At 42.4% G+C, this 20,883-nt stretch overlaps 1 protein-coding gene across 1 annotated transcript in view; it reads right to left on the reverse strand.

Annotated features, from left to right (window-relative positions):
- Positions 1–6,567, reverse strand: part of FOXP1 (forkhead box P1) — a 386,554-nt gene extending 379,987 nt beyond the window's left edge. The window contains exon 1 of the mRNA XM_053897308.1: positions 6,471–6,567. The gene's annotated coding sequence lies outside the window, so the exon portion shown is untranslated. The remainder of the gene's footprint in view (positions 1–6,470) is intronic.
- Positions 6,568–20,883: the final 14,316 nt, after the last annotated feature.

The following is a 20,883-nucleotide window of genomic DNA, read 5'->3' on the forward strand; positions in this document are numbered from 1 at the left end:
CTAGGAGTAGAATTTCAGCAACTGCCACGTTTAGGAAATGGGCCAGGACTGGAAGAACGGATCTGTGTCGCCGTTGATGAACGATCTGGGATAGATATGGACAGAGGCGAGGCACGGCCTCTGCTGATGAGAACGTCTATGTTTACTGACGGTCTGAAGAGTTAGCAGCAAGAAATTCCACCCTGGATGCATCCTCGGCAGCCTCCCCTAACGTGGCATTGAGAGGCCGCCACACCAGACCGCACCCAGACATGCAGTGACATCTCATTAGAGCAAAAGCCCTTAGAAAGCTCCTAATCTCGCCCACTGATACTCAGGCACCCGGGTATTAAAACCCAAGCAGCGCAAGAGCTGATCCCCGCGGCCAAGCCTCTTGTGCCAATGGCACGAATCAAGTCTCACCTTACGCTGATCAGCTTCCCCCTTTGTGATTCGTGTTTTCGTTTCTGACATGGTATTGGGAGACAGGGGTGTGCCGTTGGTTTTTTAGACATAAGAAAGCTGGGTCTCCCCCCTCTGTCATGAGCCTGATAGAAGTTTTTCCTGAACCATCTTCCTGGGCTCAAACTGAACGTTAGCGTTTTCTTTGCTAAAAAGGATACGAGGAACCCAACTGGATGCCTTCGACTGTATTTTAATCGTGTTCTTTTCTTGTCAGAAGTCGGAAGGGTATACATTACAAGTGAAAATAACCCTAGCCATTCCATAAATCACGTAAGTAAGAGTATGGAATGGCATATATTTTACCTTTTAGCTTTTACCACCAGAAAAGGTGATGGGATACAGAGAGAGACCTGCTTCAGCTTTCCTACAGCAGATGCACAGAGCAACAGGGCAATGACTGGCCACCTTCCTTAGTGGCAGAAGAAATCAGAGCGAACAACGGAAAATACGCATATCCAGTTCCTTCCAATTGATACAGACCGGAGTTTTCCTTCAAAAAAGCAGCACGCGAATTTTCAGGGCAGATGCATCAAGTGTGTAACTTGTTAAAAGTTAGTGTCTACAGGATATTTGAGATGTAATCTATCATGAGACAGGAGATCAAACCAGCCCTGATTAATTTAAGGACAAAACATATATATCCCCAACCCACAGTCTTTAGCACCGTGAACTCCAAACTTCTTTTCTTTTTCTTTTTCTTTTTTTAATGTTTATTTACTCTTGAGAGAAAGAGACAGAGAGAGAGACCGAGGCGTGAGAGGGGGAGGGGCGGGGAGAGGGAGACACAGAATCTCAAGCAGGCTCCAGGCTCTGAGCTGCCAGCCCAGAGCCCGACGCGGAGCCCAAACTCACAGACCAGGAGATCACGACCTGAGCTGAAGTCACACGCCAACTGACTGAGCCACTCAGGCGCCCCTTTAATTTCTTCTTCTTTTTTAACTAGGCTCCACGCCCACTGTGGGACTTGAATTCACGACCCCGAGATCTGGAGTTGCATGCCCCACTGACTGAGCCAGCCAGGCGCCCCATGACTCCAAATTTCTAAGGTTTTGTGGATGTAGGTCAGGCTCCAAACCTGATCCTTCTCAGCATTTGAGGTTTATAACTTGAATTACCTGAAACTTGCCACAACCATCCGAAAGTCAACATGTCAACAGCCTATATAAAACAGATCATCCCTCTTAAGCTCATTTTGTCCTTTGGGTTTTAAAGTCAATTCAGTGCATAGAACATGAGCAAATTAATAGGGAATCAAGGCTCTTCACCATCTTTACCAATTTTTTTTAGTACTGCAAGAAAGTGCAATCTGAGTTTGTCACTGTACCTCCCAAAACCCTTTGCTGTTCTTTCTACACCAACAGCATCATTACTGTTCCAGACTCTGTGCAAAGCACTGTACAGGTATCATCTCATTTAATCCTTGCAATAATACTAGGAAGTAGGTAATGCTATTACCCCGGGTCAGATTAAGTGAGAGGCCAGAAAGAGGAAGAGAAAGTAATTTGTTCAAGGGCAAAGAGCCAGTGAACCAGGGTGCTGGGATTTGATCTTGGAATCCAATGTCCTTAATTAACCTGTACCACCCACAATACGCTTTAGGCCCAAATGGCAAATGATTCTGTCTTCACAGGGAAGATGATGTATAACCCTTTCTGCATGGGACACACGGAGGATCACCGACTTGTTTCGTAGAGAGTGGAAACCTTCCAGAGAAAACCCAAGGGCAGTATTCTATTCCTACAATAAAGGTGATGTGTGTGGTTTTATTTCTTCTCTTCCTCTCTCACCCAGATGCGGTCCTCTTAGGTATCATGAAAATACAGAAATTCACAGGGAAATCCCCAAATGGGCTCTATTTCAACAACTGCTAACTGTGAGCATGTCTACCATACGCTGGATACTGTCAGCAGCCAAAGAGACTTGCTGAATCGGGCAGACCTGCCCTGAGCACATCACCTGGCAAACAGGTAGATGCAGAAAACACAAGAGGCTTGGAGCGAGGACAGTAAGAAGGGCGAGGAGGGAAATCTTTAATGTGAGTGTTCCGGGCAGACCTCTCCAAGAAGTTGACGTGTGAACTGGGCAATAAGGAATGAGAGAGTGAGCGTGTGAAACACAGGGAGTGTTCCAGGTAGAGAATACCACAGCACAGAGGCAATGGAGATTTGAGGGCATCTGAGCACGGCAATGGTGCCTAAATGAAATATTTGAGACCATATAGCAAAAGCTCAAGGGTGTCAAGAGTCTCTTGAACAGGGAACATCTTCGAGCCACTATTTCCAGAACATCAAGTGCTACTCAACAAACAGCCGTCACTGAGACACCGGGGTGGCTCAGTCGGTTAAGGATCCGACTTCAGCTCGGGTCATGATCTCATAGTTCACGGGTTCGAACCCCATGTCGGGCTCTGTGCTGACAGCTCAGAGCCTGGAGCCTGTTTCGGATTCTGTGTCTCTCTCTCTCTCTCTCTCTGCCTCTCCCCCACTCACACACGGTCTCTCTCTCAAAAATATATAAGACATTAAAGAAAAAAAAAAAAAACAGCCACCATCAACTAGGTACCACCAATTCTCAATCTCTGGGACACACTGCCAGTGGGGCCATCCATGGACACGGCTGCAATCCGTGACGCAGTCATGCAGCAGCTTTGATAAGGAGCTGACACTGTTCTTTGAGGGCTGTTCCCAAGAAGATCTGTGGGGGACCAGGGCCTGCCCTGCAGACTCAGCATGGACGCAGGGCCCGGGATGAAACAGGGCAAGATCGGCATCGTGTAGGATCAGCCTGCATGAGTGAAACCCTACAGAGTTTCAGATTATCATCAGCAATACCAACTTGAAAGCAGTTAGCGAATTCTGCTTGCTAGGCAGGCCCACTGTCTGAGTAAGTAAAAAACGGAATAGAAAAAGAATTGCATGCCTCTCAGGGGAAATCGTCAAAAAGGGACCCAGAGATCTAAGTTCTGTTAGCAGGCCGGTCCAACAGCATGCATGGCTGCAGGGCCCTTGAAGACAGGCATCAAAGCCACCTCCCAAGGCTCGACTTAAACTTGTAAGAGAAAACTGGGTTAGAAGCAATGGATTGTGAAACACATACTGTCCACAAGTAAGACGATGACCAATGAACCAGGCACACGACAGTAAAAACTGTTCAAAGATCGGGATTTCTACCACATCACCTGGGCTGTGTAGCACAATGCTGGCATTTATGACCCATCAGGATCTGTGCTAAGCTCTGTAGAAGCATCACCTCACTAGATTTTCACAGGAAGCCCGTTCCCGGTTTTATCCCCAACTCCCAGATGAGGAGGCAGGGGCGCAGAGATGTTAAGTAACTCGCTCAACATCATTCAGTCACTCAGTAAACGCAAAAGGTAACATTCGGTTCTAGGCTGATCTAAACTTCAAAGCAGACCACCACACTGCTCTCCTATGCCCATAAACGGCATTCAATAATGTTTGTGAATGCATCAACCACCATGATTCAGGAGAATCTGTCACAGGCTGGTCCAGGCAGAGACTACAGAATGAAGTATGAGAAAGTCTCATTCTATTTATTCTATGAGATACAACTTTTCTAAAATTTTTTGAAATCTTTATTTATTTTTGAGAGAGAAACAGAGTGTGAGCAGGGGAGGAGCAGAGAGAGAGGGAGACACAGAATCCGAAGTAGGCTCCAGGCTCTGAGCTGTCAGCAGAGAGCCCGACGCGGGGCTAGAACTCAGGAACCGTGAGATCATCACCTGAGCCGAAGTCGGATGCTGAACCGACTGAGCCACCCAGGTGCCCCAGAGATACAACTTTTCATATGAATAACATACAGGCCAATCTGAATTAGAAAAATTGGACAGGGGTGACTTACTTGTCTTCCCCATTATCCTAGGTAAGTATTCAGTAGAGATGGGGGGGCCAGCAAATCACAGAGATACAGAGTGGACAGCTCTGTCCCTTCTTTGAGGGACAGTGCAGCCATCAGCAACATCCCCTGCAGACAATGGCATGACGAGAACTGGAATGTAAGCTTCTATGTCACTAGCACCTCAGGCTTGTACTCAAGCTTTGACAGAAGCTTATATCCAAAGGACACAAAATTCATTACAAAATTCTTGAGTTTAAATTTTGGTTGATAGCTCTCTTGGGAAAGAAATCCATTTCTCAGATTTGCCATGGCACTTTCAGTAAGAATATTATGGTCCTAAAATATTTACTGGGGTATGTATCTCCAGTGAGAATCAAATAAGCTTAAATTCAAACATGGAAAATTCAAATTAGAGATTATACACACAAGTCAATTGATGACAGAAGACATTCACCAAAAAGAAACAAAAATTAAACCTGTAAGAAAAATTCACACTGGGGTTTTGTAGAAGTAATTACAATTGTGGTTCAGTAAGCAATGACCTTTTTCTTCCTTACTAGGAGAACAGGGAATTTATCTGGACATCAAATTTCTCAAGTCTAAGGATACACTTCCCTTATGTCCTTAATGTTAGGGGTTGTTAAAAGGCTTAAGTGGAAGTCATTAAGACTTCATGGAAAATTGTGTAAAGAGGCCTGCTTCAGCTGAAAGGCTAATTTTTTCATTCCTTGCATTTCTGCCTCTCTTCAGGATGTAGAGGCAATGGCTGGAAAGCCAGCAGCCATCATGTGAGCTTGAAAACAAAACAACCCTTGAACAGGCAGGCGGAGCAGAAAGACAGACAGCACTAACTGCTCTCCTCCAGATACCTTTTATCAGACAGAATATGCAATAACGTTTTTAAACTTAGATGCATCTCTGCTACCAGAAAACAATTCTTAAATGATATGATGATATGAAAACATGTCTGAAGACGATCCCGTTTTTCCTCTCAGGAAAAAAATGAGAAAATTCATGAATTGGAATTGTGATTCACCAAGCTGTTTAAGTATGACTTTCCCTCTTAATTACAACTACGAGTCCAGGAAGCATATTTGCCGAACCAGTCTCTATGTTGTGACATGCAACACTTGTGAAATTCAAACATAGCTGGAGACATCCAAAGCATTATTGTTTATTAAGGACCTTATTAAAGGTGGAAGATCTTAAACCACTTGCAGAATCTGATGATTAAAAGAAATTTAATCGTTGTTCATTGGCATTTGATCTTTAGCCTGCCATAATCTACCCATAGATCCCTTCATCCATATTTGATACTCAAGAGACATTTCAACAGCTTGTCCATCAACTGCAGAGGGGAAGGAACGTACAGAAAAACCACATTACTTAGAAAATAAAAGAGCTTTCCCCCACACTCATTTAGCTCATGAAAGCCCAATATGATTAAAAGGGTGAAGAAGGCAGACTCCACTACGTGAACCAGAATGACTGTAGAGAGCCATCTATTATACTTGTAAGGAGTTTCGAAATTTTCAAAGTGCTTTCATATACATTATATCTTGTTTCATCCTTAAAACTACACCCTGTGTGGTAGGAAGGGCAGGTATTTTTTTTATTATTATTATTCTCGTTTCTTCTTGATAAATGGTTTGCTCGAGATCAGAGGAACCGCTACCCAGGGAGGTATCCTCTTTACCTTTTTGATGCTTAGGTGAGGGGTCAGCAAACTACGGCCTTTGGGCCAAATATGGCCCAGTGGCTGTTTCTGGAAACAGTTTCACTGAACCAGTCAAACCCATTTGTTTACATATTGTGCATGGATGATTGTGATGGCACATCGGGAGAGTTGACCACAAAGTTGCGACAGTGACTGTATGGCCCACGAGGCTGCCAATGCTTATCATCTGGCTGTTTTAGAGACAAAATCTGCACTCTCTGTATCAGATCACCTTTCCACGAATATGATCCAGGTTACAGATCCTACTCTTGCAAGCCAGAAAGCTAGCCTGGAGGACAACAAACTTATTATTGCTGGCTGTAGAATTCTGGCTTAATAATGACTCATCCCATTACCTTCTGAGGAATTACCACATGTTCTACGGGGCCGCCCGCAAAGATGGACCCCAATTCTTAAGCGGGATGCAACAGTAGTAATGTTTGCCACTTACCCTGAGCTTTTAACGAGTCTCACAGCCATAAAAAGCTGGGGGGGTCACTGGTTGGAGGCAGGCATAATGCCACAGGACTGCAACACACGGAGGGACACTGAAAGCAGAGAGAATAGGAGAGGTTTAACTGAAGAGTCCCAATTTTTTTTTAATGTGTATTTATTTTTGAGAGAGGGAGGGAGAGACAAAGCATGAGCAGGGGAGGGGCACAGAGAGAGGGAGACACAGAATCCGAAGCAGGCTCCAGGCTGTCAGCACAGAGACCTACGCGGGGCTTGAACTCACGAACAGTGAGGTCATGACCTGAGCTGAAATCTGACGCCGAACCTACTGAGCCACCCAGGTGCCCCGAAGAGTCCCGATTGTGATGCTTCAAAAGCCAGGCATTCACAGGAGCCTTGGGTATTCCTTGCGGACACGCAACTTTAACATCCAATATGCGATCACGTATCTAAGCGTCTATTTTACCTTTCCCCTTACAGAATCGGCGTTTCATTTGCTCATACGCTGAATTCAGTATCAGAGAACACAGGAGAAGGAAGCAAAATGGTATGCAGCTGGGGAAACTGTCACCTGTGAAGGCACTGACATTTACTTACAAGGAAGAGTTCCTTTAACGCCCGTCCTCTTTCATTGTTTAGGATAAATTCTCATAATGAGCGCGTTAAGCTATCCTGAGAAATAAGGGCCAGGTGGATCCCTGAGTCCAAATGTGGATTCTGCCTTGGGTTTGAGTCTTTCAGTCTCTCCCAATGCATCTAAGCAGAAACGACAAGTGGAAATAAATATATGTGGACACACATGCACACAAGCACCCTGTTTAGGAAAAAAAAAAAAAAAAGGACAAGCTATCTCGCCTGGCAGCCAAACACCAAACCTTACTTGCCGCAGCTCATGGCTCTTTTTCCAGCTGCATTTCAAATGCACAACAGGGAGGCCGTGACACGGCCTCCTCATGGCAACAGCCAGCCTGTGTATGTGCACATGGGTGGAGGCTGTGAGCTTTCACGGCTTGGTGAGGTTATGAGTAGAACATTGACCGAGTCCAATTCCAAGTAAGCTGAAATTGCTGACAGATAAGTCAACTCATCCTCAAGCAGTTTCAGAGAGATTTTATGAATAGCAGCCGGTAGCAAGGTTTTGCACGCCAGGCCTTTTCTGCATAGATCCTGGGGACGATAATGCCACCTATGCAGCCCTCAAGGTGACAGGAGCCACCGTAACACGGGGAACCGGAACTCCAGAATGAGTAGAAAGCCTGAGATCCACCCCGTGCACGTGTGCTGTTCTCTCCCAACAGCCAACTCAGACAAAAATCCACGAGCGACACGTCTTCTAAGTCTCATCAGAGAAGTTGAAACTGAAAAGGAGGTGTATGAAGTTCTCGTGATTTGAATAGTCACGTCGTAGCTCCGGAAACTATGTGGGCTGTCTGTCTACCAGAGCTCGGAAGAGGGTTAAGGGCTGGTGTTCTCAGTGAGCGCCTCTTCTTGGTAAGAGATGAACTCAGGCCAGGTGGGTCCACGTGATGTGTCCTAGGTATGCACTGCCTATGTGAGTGTAAACCGTTTGCCAAATGTATCACGGCTTAAGCATCTTCCTTCTTCGATGAATTGAACGTGCTGCGTTAGCAGCCTCGCTCTTCAACGAGGCAGCTTAAGTGCAGGGTAAGAACGCATCAAAAATATTTTTAAAGATGATTTCAGTTGGCAAAGGCTGTAATCGTTCAAACTTAATTGGTGAACTCATTAATGAGCAACTGCCACCACAAGAAAGAGGGCCATTGTCATCGACTTATCAGAGCAATGAGATAACGAAGTTAATTATATTGTTTTCAGGGGGTTTACACTTGCTTCCTTTTAAAGTCTACATTTCCCAAACATTTGTTCTGACACTCCATGTGTTTGCTCCCCTTTTTAAAAAACCTATCAGCCGTGGGCTCCTCAAGGAAAAGTCGGCAGATCACAGCCCTAACATCAGGGCAAAGCAACTGGAAAACTTTTCTACCCTTTATTATCTACTTGTAAAATGTTATAAGCCTGTAAACTAGTTAATTTATGAGCCGTGTTAATAATTTGCTCACACTCGATCGCAGGTTTCGCAAACACCGTTTCCAGGGATGGAGGCGGATAATTTGTGGGTCCGGCTTCTCTCCTAAGGGGACACTAACTAATTTGACACAGTAACATGACATAGATGGTGGGGCACACTAATGACCACACTCCAAGACGTGGCTGTCAGCCTGTCGCTCCAGTGAGAAGCAGCTCGCCTTCGCTGCTGCTCAGTACACGATGCTCAACTAATTATTCAGACAGGGACATTAATGAGAACCCTCGTGTTTATTTTCAACATACTAACCAGCGCTTAGCTTCCATTTGTCTGATATGGTCACTGATAAAATGGGTTTCATGAATAGTAAATGTGAACTCCAATACAACAAAGAAGCACTGGAGAAAAAGGAATAGCTGACTGGAAAACTATCCTTGTCGACTCGAGTTGTTTTCTGCCTCAAATGTCGCCAACGACAAAGTGACAGGTACCAGGAAAGGCCAGGAGTACCAGGGAAGCTAACAGGAGTATTTTTAACCACATACGTCCAGGTACAATCTTGACTTTTGACCGAAGCCACTGGATTGCAATATGGTCAAGAGCAACTTCGATCTGAAATAAATTTCACTAAATTTATGACACTGAATACATTTTTTTGGAAGTTGTTTTTCCATGGAATGACCAAAAAGTTTATTAGCTTATATGTGCTTTTTCAACATTAGAAAAGTTTGATCTTTGGTGAAACTACCTCAAATGTGATCTTTACAAACATCACTAAATGCAACCCTCATTTTTTGTTTGTTTGTTTGTTTTAAATCTATTGGGAAACCATACCTACTGAGGGTTTTTTCAGAAGTGTTCTTCAACATCCTCTTATACATCCTATTTCTAGGCTACCAAACCTTGCAATCAAGTTCTTTCTACTTTACATTAAATTTCTATTTGGGTATGATAAAGTTTGTCCTTCATTTTATGGTTATTATATTCCTAAAATTTTCATACAATCATAATTTAAAATGAGTAACTTTTAAAAAAGGTATGCTTATATCTACTAGAGGTATTGAAAAACTGAAAACACTCCTGATGTGGTTCATTGGAAAACGTACACTTTGAATTAAGTAACAGTGGTAGTATTTCAACAAATGTTCTCTCTGGCATCTTGATAAGGAATTCTACTCAATACTATGTATGACTTCTGATTTTATAGAACAGCAAAATAAGTAGGAGCCCACATGGATCTCTTTGGGAATGAAAATGTCATTGAGTGTAAAATTTGAAGAAGTACGTATTTCTAAACTTACAATAGATCTATGATTTTAAAAAGTCAAAATACATAAATCGCACCTAACATGTGAGAAGCAGATTCAGATTCCAGGCTAAGTTTTAAACATGTTTTTAAACCAGTATACAGATTCACTCTCTCATGGGCACTACTGTCTCCAAATGATGCTATTTCCAGGGGTACCTGACCTGTTAACAGATTCTCAGATTATTGGTATCTGTGCAGTTTAAGTATGGTAAGTATTCATCCTCCATAATAACCTAAAAAGGTATGGCCAGTGTGTGGCACAGACCAGCTAGATGCCAATCAATTCATTTCTTCTTCCTGGATGCAGAGGAGGGATGTATTTCCCAGCTTCCTTTGCTGTTAGGTGGGGCCTTGTGACTAAGTTCTGGTGAAATAGATCAAAGTGGGTATGTTACTTTCATTCTGACCCTGAAGTTTCCTGAACATCACTAATGTCCTCCCTCCTCCCTTAACTGTGCACCCAGAGCTCCAGTGGAGAACTCCCAGTTCCTGCAGATGGTGGAGTCAGTGGATGGAATTTGCCAAGGGCCCAGAAACACGATCGAGGGCCACCACCCCTGTCCCTCACCAGCCAGCACCAGCCTGAGCTGCTTAAGAAATAAAACTGCACCAAGTTAAGGCTCTGAGATTCAGGAATGTTTGTTATAACTACCGGCATCTCTTACCTGAATAAATAGAGCTTTCTAATTTCTCCCTGGCTCCCAAGTCATACCTGAATCTCCAGGCCACTAAACCTAAACAGAAGCATGGTAAATCTGGAAACATTCCAAACTTCTGCTGTGATTATTTGCTCCTCTAATTAAGCTGTGAGTAGAAACTGTATCAGGTGTATGCAGCTTTCCTTCTTCATCTCACAGCCCTGTCAGGAGATCTGATCCCATTTTATAGATGCGAATACCAAGCCTCTAAGAAGTGAAATACAAGCAAACAATGCAAATGTATATCCAGTTGACATTTTCCTAATTGAATGCCTCTTGCCTTTTAATATCTAAATTGTATAGAAAATACTTATTTCTAAAGCAAACATTTTTAGCTCTTGCTCATAAAAGAAAAAGTTCTATGACATTCTCCAAAATTAAACAGAACATTTTTAATGAAATGTGTGAGGGGAAGTGTCAAGTTACAATATAATTGGTATTATGTCAGAAACTTCTGTAGAGGTTTTGAAAAGGGAGCAACAAAGGGGATGCGTCTCAGATGTTCTTGGTGAAAAGAAAAAGCCATATTTAAAACATATGTACATATTGTTATGCTGAGATCACACTGGTAATCAATGTTTTACATATTTTTATATTTTAATGTGATAGTAGAGATAGATAGATAGATAGATAGATAGATAGATAGATAGATATGGCATTTGCTATGCTTTCATCATATTTTAGAATAAGGATTGACAAACTTTTTCTGTAAAGGGCCAGAGCGTGAATACTTCAGACTAAGTTGCTAGAAGTTCTCTATCGCAACTACTCAACAAAGTCCTTGTAATAAGAAAGTAACCACAGTAAGTAACACAAATAGGTATTGTGTTCTGATAAAACCTTATTTGCAAAAACAGGTACTGGTCCCGAGAGCTGTATTCTGCCATCTCCTGTTTTAGAAAATTGATTGGTGGGGGAGGGAGTTTGCATACCGACACATAACATTATGATTTCTCCTACATAAAATAATGGGAAATAGTCTTTGGTTAGCATTTTCACCCACGGCATCTGATCGCCTTCCTTTGCCCAAGTTTCAAGGGATAGGTGGATGGCCGTGCTCAGTCTCCATGTGAGTTCTAACCCTGCGGTTCATTCTTCCCTCTAAGTCGTACACCTGTCAAAGGGCTCACTGCCCGTACAAGGCTCTTACAGGTATCCCATGCCTTTTAAACAAAATCCAAGTACTTCTGTGACAAGAAGAAAAAGCTGACGGTTCTGCCCAACCGGCTCAGTCAAGTCTGTGCATTAAGGTAATGCAGACAACAGCCACCTTGGAGTGACCTTATATTAAGGACTTCTTAACAATAAAAGAAAGCAAAATAAATAACATGTAGACTGAAAAGGTCACTAGGGGAATGAGTGCTAGGAGCAAGAAATGACACCTCTAAAGTTTCCAATTTAGGCACGAAGTCTTCCCAAATTAGAATCAAACACTTTTCCTGGTTTTACAGGATGTACCTTGTTAACCAGTTTCAGAATAGGAGCTACGTGTCCAATGATTAAAACAAACAAACAAACAAACAAACAAAACAGAGATAATGTATCAAATGTATTGCCTTATTATTCTCTTAAGAATGTAATGTTGTAACAAGGTTTTAGTTCAGCCTTTGTTTTGGTTTTTGTTTTTTTGTTTTTTGTTTTTTGGGGTTTTTTTGGATGACAGAGTTCAGAGACACGCTTTTTTAAAAAATCTCGGTTCCCCATTAATGTTTTATTGTAAAACTGAAGTGCGCAAGGTGGCTTTAGACATAAATGGACAAATTTTATGAATCTGTTTTACCTAAAATGTCAGTAACAATAGAACAAAAGCCAGTAAATGATAGACCAGTCTGACAAAGGAACATTTTAGAGTCATTAAAAATGATAGTGGAAACAGGGAAATGTGTGCAAACGCTTGCTGTAATGTGATATGAAACAAGCAAGATAGAAAAACTGTACCAACTATATAAAAGTAGGTGTCAATAACGAAACAAGAAAAAACAGTAAAACTAACAGTTGTGCCCTGGAGGAAATGGGACTAGGTGAGATTTTTTCTTCAGAATTTTTGTATGTTTGGTATTCAAAAACAAGCAATATCGAAAATATCGGTTATAGAATCTGAAAAAGTTCTCTGAACTTCAAAAAGAAACATCTGTTTTACATTTATACTCATTTATCAGTGGCTTCTGATTGGCTTTCTTTCAGACCAGAAGTATCTTGAGAGCAGAGATTTGTGTTATCTCTCATGTCCCAAACATAGGGTTTATAGCCCCTTACGCACTCAATTCAGATTCCTTGAATCAACTGAATGGTCTTACTTAAGTCCTTCCGGTGGGATTACACGAGTAAATTAAATTTTTATACTTGAGCCCTTAAAAATATGTAAATAATTTTGTTTAAAGAAGTTGACTGCTTGTGGATCACAGCTGTCAGTAAACTGCCTGCTACATAATGACACTTTCTCCCCTCTCCTTTTGCCATGATGACACACGACAACTTGTCTTTTAATAACTTAAAACAATTCCGAGTCATTTGCTCATTAAATGCAAAATACATCTTGATCACCAAGCCTGGCATTTCATAAATATTTACCCCAAATGCACTGCCTGCTTTGAAGCTGGGACGGTAGGCTCCTGATTGACAAGTAACTTCTGGGCAGAAAACGGGAGACCTCTCCCTCACGTCAGCGGGGAGAAGGGCACCGTGCTGTGTTCACACTCACTCTCCTGTGGAGGCTCTTCTCCCAACAGCCAAAAAACACACAGCAAGTGGGATCATCCTTTACTGTTTTCTCTCTCTCCATCCATCTATCTCTCAGACAGGAAGATACACACACGCACACACACACACACATGCATATCCACCCTGCACAAACTCCATGCTTGCATACTTTCACTGTCTCCTCAGTACTCTGAGAGTAAAGATCAAAACCCTTCCCTTGACCTTTATAATGCCCTCATAATCTGGCTGTTGAAGACCTCTCCACTGGCCCGGCCAAGCTTCTCCCTGAGTTGGAAGGAGAGCAAGAAGGGAGACAGATGACTATAAAGATTTCAGCTTCTTTCCTGAGAACCACCATGATCAGCAAGACAATACGAGAAGAAATATATCTTTACTTAAAAAAAATAGGGCTTCACAAAGTAAATACTTAAGTACATATTTTCATCACTTAATGTATCATGAAAAATTTCCCCTATCACCTTCTGGGCAAAAATAAACTGAGATCAGTACACACACACAAAATCAAAGTCTTCAAAAGCAACTTTAGTTTTCTCCTTAAAACCAAACTCTCGGTGCCTAGGTGCTCTGCCAGCCAATACCAATGGCAAGTGGGGAGGGCTCAGGTGGTCCTCACCACGGGTGAACTCTTTTCTCCAAACCTGTCACCTCCAGCAGGAGAACAGAAAAAGCCACCTGCAGAGCATAAACAGGGCCTGTTATTCAAAAGCCAATCTGTGTATCGTCAGACTGATTTACCACTTGGGATAGAATATTTCATTGGATGGCGCAGGGAAAGCATGCTACGGCCTTGGCTCATCAACAAATCTCCCTGCCCAATCCCAGAGGAAGATGGGCTCTTGGTTGGGATTTAAATGAAAGATATTCTCCTCGTGACATGCCTCTGAGGGCTATCACTCTTCCTGATCTCTGGGAGAACAAGGGTATTTATTGATGAGCAGGCTACAAAAACAGAAGGTGCTATGCTTCTTTTTGATCAAAGCCCAGTGGCTAAAACCAAAGTAACATGTTGTTTGGGACTATCACATGATAACTAATTCCATTTCATTTTCTTCTTCCTGGGGACACAGGCGGATTACATTGCCCAATTTCCCTGGCATTTAGGCTGAGGCCACATGACTGATTGCTGGTCACTCAGATGGGAGTAGAAACAAGGCCAATCACTTACGAGCATGACAAATACAGTTCCTGTCCCCCCAAAACTACGGGGACCCCACATTCCTGCAGCAAGTGCAGAATGGGGGAGGCTGAGCAGACACACACTGATGTGAAAAGAGCCCCACGTATACCTTTATCATGTTAAGCTTCCAAAATGTGTGCGCTGTTAGTCACAGAAGCTACAGGCACCCCCACATCCTGCCTAGTACAGTTTACACCTTGTAGCAGCTTTCATTAGGATTTACCTTAAATAAGCACTTCGTTTGGGCTTTGTCTCCACTCCCCCCATCTGGATCCGTGGTACCATGCCTTATTATTCTGTGTATCCTTCTTTTAGAAAAGACTCACCACTACGTCTTCCAAAACTCTGTTGCTGATAAATGGAGTCACAGATCAGTATCAACGAAGAGAGAAAGCATTCACTTGAGATCTAGGTTTCCAGAACCCAATCGTGGGCCAAACCCTGAGTCTGTAGCTGACATAGGTTGGAAGTGACACCACGAACATCTCTGCTTTCATGAGGCCCACAGTCTACTGGGAAACCAACACAAATGCATGGGAATAACCTAAGAAAAAATGGGCCCTATGCCCAAGAGGTCAGAAAAGGCTTCAGAGCATAAATTATCTATAAGCTGAAGATACTGAAGGGGAGGAGGACTGAGCCACGTAGACGAGGCTGGGTGGAGGATGAGGAGAATCTTCCATCGGAGAATTGAATGGAACTCTTGGTCAAAGTAGATGTGAGCAAGCACAAACACTGGGCCCCAGAATAATCTTCTGTTTCTACAATGATTTTAAAAACATAACCTGGGAGAAAGAGGACTTCCAAAACAAAAACAAGGCCAAATATATTATTGAGTAATTCAGAAATAAAAAGAATATTATTACCCTTTGCTAGGTGTCTCAACGGTGTAACTTAATACAAAACACTTGTTTTTCTACCACTGACAGGGAGAAAGGAGAGGGGTTATCCACACTGAAATTGCTTTTCTAAATGATCTGAGAAAATTGGAACAAGAGAAACGAGGCAACTCAGTTCACAGACCACAGCAGTACCTCTTAAAAATCCAACCACCTCCTCCTTTATAAATACCGTAGTTAGCCCTCAGAAAAACAAAGTGGGTTTTATTGATTATTTAGCTCCAGAAACCGACTAGGACAGAGCACTAGAATACGGTCAAAGGGGACGTGTTTTTCTTAGCACTGGGTGACCACTTGGCTGTACCTCTTTACTGGGTCCTGTCTTCCGGAGAAAGTCAACAGTGAGTATGGAGAAGTGGAGAGTCCCTTATGGCACTAATACCCTTACCAAGGGGCTCCCCAACCCCTGATGAAGGCTCCAGTCATCATCAGAATCACCCGAAGGCTTGTTAAAACAGGACTGCTGGACTCTAGCCCCAGAGTTCCTAATTCACTAAAGGCCAGGACCAGTGGAGTGGAGTCTGTCTCCAGTGTGGCCTTTTCCAGGGCTCCTTGACCAACCTCAGGGGACGAGGACTTTATCCTCTCTCCCAGGGAAGTCTATTCTCCAGGAAATACTTGAAGCTCTGCAATCTGTTCTCCAGCGGGCACCCATGTGGCTCATTCTGACATCTGACTCAGAAACAGTGAACTTTCAGGGCTTTGCATCAGTCTAAGAAGACGACTCAGCTCTTAGGCATGCTCCCCAGGACCCTGATTACATCTCCGGCCTCTCCTGCTCTCTACCCACCCCCGCCCAGCTCCATCCTCACCAGCCCCTGGCTACCCACGCTGGTCTTCCTCTCCTATACCATGCTCTCATTCCCAACCCTGGGGCTTGGTTCCATCATTCCTCATAAGTGGACAGTTCTTCCTCCAACTCTTCATATACAGAGATCATTCTCAACCCTTACGTCTTATGTCTGATGCTTTTCCTGACTGAATGAAACAGCCTTCCCCCAAGGTATGAGCTGTATAAAATTTCCTTTGTGTATTTTCATTATGGGGAAATATACGGCTCCTTCCTTTCACGATTTGCCTCCCCTGCCTCCCTCTACTTGAAGGGAAACTCCATGAAAGCAGGGGTCTGTTCTGTGTCTCTTCTCACTAGGTACCCATATCCCTCACCAATGACTGTCACACAGTAGGCACTCAAGGGAGGTCTGCCAGATGCCTGAATGACTAAATCAAATTAGCCTATACTATCCTTCATTCAAAAAGGAAAAAAAAAAAAAAAAAAACTAAGGAGAAAGTAAAACCCAGTAACTCTCAGCTATGATATAATGAGCTGCAGAGCCCAAAGGGATTCGAAATGCACAAGACAGACTGAAGTTACAGGAATAAAGCCTCTTGGCCGGCATTTCAGGCCTCAGGAAATGAGGTGGAGGCAGGGTATAGGAGATCCTCGTACAGCTCAAACCACCTCAAGACGCCCACCGTCTCCTACCAGCCATTTCACAGAATTTCTGCAAGTTGTATCCCTAACCCTCGACGTCTTGAACTTCTCTTTAAAGTCACCTCACTCCTGCTGCAGGTGCAAGGGCAGCAGAGTAGTAAACTTTTTTTTGCAAGCTGAGCTCCTCCACCCTGGATGACTCTGAAAAACCACTTGTAAGTAGTATATGTTAACCACAGTTCGTAATTTTGTCACAGGTGTTTGACTAAAAAGGGGACAAAGCCTTTTAAGTGAGCCCGCCTCTATTATGTCATTGTGTATATTCCACGCCACACCTAAAAGCTAACAAAATCCTTTCTTTCTACGCCATGGCAACCAGAAGAGGGAACGCTGCATAATTTTGCTAGGGGCATCCTATATGCTCAAAAACGTTCACGCCTTTACAAAAAAAAAAAAAAAAAAAAAAAAACACAAAACAACATGTTAAAGTAGAATTTTAACACAACTTGTCATAAAAGCTGATACGAGTATACTAGAGAGGAAATCGAATGACAGGAGATATACCTGGCAGTTCAACAGAACACAGGATAAATACTCTTCCTGACGCAGCCAAAGCATTGGTTAGAAGTTCAAACAAGGGAGATGCAGTGAATGAATATTCAAAGTGTACCATACAGAACGATTTTTCTAGAATTATTTTTAAAAAATCATTAAAATGCGCTAAACTTTGTAGCAGCCTGGTGGGGTGAAATCGGTGCCAATTCTGGTTCTGACACTAATTCAATTATTGTGTGGTCTTAGAAAAGTCACTCCCTCTCTCTGAAACCCATAAGAAGTCTGATGCATTCAATTATTCCAAAGGCTCCTTCCAGTCCACACGCGCTTGGAGTCCATGAATGTTTCTGGGCTTGCCTCTTGCACGGACAAAGAAAAGGGGAGCTCACCTCCACCTGGCTCATTATGAAACAAACACGTGGGAACAGCCATCCTTTGAGGGAAGCTAAGGAGCAGGGTGGTTCTACCCTGGTTTATTGTATCTGTTCAAATAAAGTTATGTTTCCATGTACTGCAGGAGGGTGAGTTGATGTAGTAATTACCTGTTACTCTTGACAAGTAAGGTAATTAATGTAGCAAAATACCACTGCAATGTGTGTAAATTTAGACCACCATAATTAAAGCACCCGTCTGTTCAACAAACTGTTCAATTAAGAAAAAATATTGATGGTGTACATTTTTTGAAATTAGAAAACGTATGGAATGAATGAATCTCCCTTGGTTGACATCCATTTCCAGAATGCTTTCTCAGCAGGGAGCATCCATAAAGGGTTATAACGGAGTAACTTCCACTAAAACACAGAAGTATTTTTGTACCTACGCTATTAAGATAAGACTCTCTTTTGAAAGTATTGATTTAGCGTTCTCGTTCCATAAAACCTGTCAGAAAATGAGTTCAAGGACTATCTGAACCCTAAAACTACAGCCAAGGAGAAAAAGAGCTGCAACGTTATGACTGCACAATCAAGTGATGGGGCTGTTCTCCATTACTACAACTTGAAAGTACCATCATCTCCTTGCCAAGGGCAAATAAAATTAATGTAACTTCTCTGGTACTCCTTGATCAGACAGAGAGTGGTATCAAAGTTGGCTTCATATGCTTTTATTCTGGTTTTTGCCCATGCCTACCAGTCATCTTCAGACCAATGGCTAACAGGTTGAATAAGAAGGCTACTTGGTCCTTCACTTGAAGCAGGATTTTAATCTGCTTTCGAAAAATTCTAGCCACATTGAGTGGCTAAACCAGACCAGAACTAAACTAAAACTAAACCATATCCCCAAAACTAAACCAGACCTGCCATAAGAGAGAAAAAGAATCCATCAGTGACCAGATCAGAGGAAAAGCAGTTCCCTCTGAATATAGTCACGGCGCGGCGGAGGTGGGGGGGGGGGGGAGAAGGCACAAAGCTCACAGATATCTACGTAGGGTAGGGTAGCAAAAGTGGGGAACCGGTCAGGGGTGCGCCCAGTTTGCTCCAAGGAGGAGATCCCAAGGGTTGTTGTGTTTTTTTCCCTCTTAATTCTTCTACTCAGATAAATTTGGAGGAAGACACAACAAGGTGGCCTGAGTAAAGAAACAGCTGGAATGCAGACAGACTAAACAGTGTGATATGGGCAAAAAATGGTATATGATCTCAGTGTCATTTAGTGACATATACACTTGTTTTGGGATTTGCTTTCACATTTTTGTATAGCATATCTGAACTTGGGAGACATAAAAATCTAGAAAGAAGTGCTAAAAAGACATCTTCCAGTAAATTCTCAGCTTATCATAGTAAATTTAGGTCCTAATATCTGAGAACTTGGATGTATCCCCAAGTAAAGAATAAAAAGTACAAGGAGACATTCTAGACTGAAACGTGGTGAGGAAATGAAATCATTTCTCCAAGTAAAACACTATGATTTCACACGTGGAAATAATATTGTCATTAGAAAGACCAGGACGAAGAAATCACTTGTACTAGCTATTGATAAAAACAAGGCTAGAAGGTCCTAACAGGAAAGAGGATTTTGTAAAAGCTGCCAGAGAACTCATAGTACACGGTCATATTAAAGTAATAACTCTTAAAAATGAGCCCTTTTTTTCTTGTTGTATTCTCCTAGTTTGAAAGGATGCTAAATCTGATGATGGTAGGGATGGGGGAAAGGGAGGGGCATGAACTGGGGACAGTGAACATGCCAGATTCACTGAGTACACACTAAAATTTCCAATTCTCAAATGCTGCGTGAACCATCCAGAGAATAAAAGAAAAGTCCACAGTGTTCTTACTCACCGGGTGAACTGACGGAAGATGAAGCACTTATTTCAAAGATGACATCAGATAACATCTGACGGGCTGTGTAATATTACAAAACGTTACAAAACTATTTCACATGGAGTCTACCACGGGATCCTCACAGAGATTACGAGTAAACTAAGGCCAGGAGCAGCTAACTAATATGGCTGCATCCCCAAAAGCCAGGGACTATACTAACAAGTGGTTCTCCTTAGAACTGGATAAATGTGGCTCTTGCTCCCACTATGTCAATCAATACATGGAGAATATTTGAATATTTGAGTATTTCTGCCTTAGAAGTTAACAGTTGTGACTCGTGTCTTAAAATTTGTGCCTTAAAATGACCAGGCACACTGGTTAACTATGTTCCAAAACAATGGTAGTTCAAGTTGGTAAGTAATCACCCAAGCTGGGGAAAAGCAAACCTGGTTCCAAATTCTGGTTTAGCCATTTGGTAAAAATACCAACCTAGAAATTGTGAACCTATGAACACACTGAGCTTACATACTCAATTACGCTCAAAATTTGTTCTCCCCTAAAAGGAGGCCCAAGAAAAACAGTACCACCATTTTCAACACTCAACTTCATATAAACGAGTTCTCGGTTTAACTTTCTTTTAACCTTTTCCACTTGACCCTTCGATAGCATTGCACTGTGGCCCTCCCTCATCTCCTAGAACCAATCCAAGAACCATGTGGCTGGAGGATAACTTCTACAGGTCACACACATTCTCCAGATGTAGCAGCTAATGCAAGGAATAGAAAAAAAGTGACTGGTAGAGAAAGAAGGAAAGATAAGGATAAGTGTCCTATTTATTCATCTGTTATCGATAGAAACTTACAAGTAAATGATGTGCAAATTAGATTCTTTTTCATTCTTAAAATTAATAAAAAACTGCAGAATAAAAACAAAATGGCAAACGGGTAAGCAGGTGCAACTGAATTGATGTTAAAGTGTTAAAACGTGTGAGTCAATGTTTCCTGGGTTTAAGCAACTTTAAGACATGCACTGATGCAAAGCCCCCCAAATTCTGATCTTATATGAACACCACGCATCCTTTCTTTCTAGAGAAGAGAAAATTATTTTAAACCAAGACATCTAAAATGCAGAAAGGTGACAAGGTGATATACCACTGTTGCCTCCCAGAGTTAAATGTCCCCTTCTATTTAACTCTGTCTTGGGCATCCAGCAAAACGACAGTAATTTGAAATATTTTGTTTAATTAGGTAAATAAATTCCACATAAAGAGAACATTACTTTTTACATGCCATGCACTGTGCTCAGAACTATTTTT

Source organism: Panthera pardus, unplaced genomic scaffold (assembly GCF_024362965.1).
Source record: "Panthera pardus isolate Hobbes unplaced genomic scaffold, ASM2436296v1 HiC_scaffold_8, whole genome shotgun sequence".
Taxonomy (NCBI): domain Eukaryota; kingdom Metazoa; phylum Chordata; class Mammalia; order Carnivora; family Felidae; genus Panthera; species Panthera pardus.